This window comes from Bison bison, unplaced genomic scaffold (genome assembly GCF_000754665.1).
Source record: "Bison bison bison isolate TAMUID 2011002044 unplaced genomic scaffold, Bison_UMD1.0 scf7180017863921, whole genome shotgun sequence".
Lineage (NCBI taxonomy): Eukaryota > Metazoa > Chordata > Mammalia > Artiodactyla > Bovidae > Bison > Bison bison.
Genome location: NW_011494493.1, coordinates 1 through 755, shown reverse-complemented (window position 1 = coordinate 755; position 755 = coordinate 1). Strand labels below are relative to the sequence as shown.

The following is a 755-nucleotide window of genomic DNA, read 5'->3' as shown; positions in this document are numbered from 1 at the left end:
ATATTTGTGGTATAAGGAAACCAACTGAAAAGAGAACCATCGAGGTTAGCTATAATACACTTCAGTAGCTAACTGTAGTGAATCCTCTTCATGCTGATTCTTTTCTTATAACCCATCAAGACCTGAAATGAACTGCAGCAAGAACCCTGACTTTGTCCTCTCGGGACTGTTCAATGACCCAGACAAACCAAAGCTCCTCTTTGGTCTCTTCCTGGCCCTCTACTTGCTGAGTCTCTTAGGAAACTCGCTACTGCTGCTGGCTATTGGCGCTGACATCCACCTTCACACCCCCATGTACTTCTTCCTCAGCCAGCTCTCCCTGGTCGACCTCTGCTTCACTACCACCACAGCCCCCAAAATGCTGGAGACTTTGTGGACCAGCAATGGACTGATCTCCTTCTCTGAGTGCCTGGCCCAGTTATATTTCTTCACGGTTTTTGCTGATATGGACAACCTGCTTTTGACTGCCATGGCTATCGACCGCTACACTGCCATCCGCCATCTCCTGCACTATGCACCCCTAATGACTCCTTGTAGATGTGCACCACTGGTGGGTGGGTCATGGGGGAGTGGCCCACTCTATCTCTCTTGTCCATGTCCTGTTGCTATCCCAGCTCTCATTCTATAGTAATCAAGAAATTCCCCACTTTTTCTGTGATTTCAAACCACTCTTAAGGTTTTCCTGCTCTGACTACCCACCTCAATGAGGACCTGATGATGGTTCTGACAGGACTCTTAGGAATCAGCCCTCTCCT

The 755-nt window shown here is 48.3% G+C and overlaps 1 pseudogene; it reads left to right on the top strand.

Moving 5' to 3' along the window:
- Positions 1-127: 127 nt before the first annotated feature.
- On the top strand, positions 128-745 carry LOC104984164 (annotated as a pseudogene).
- Positions 746-755: the final 10 nt, after the last annotated feature.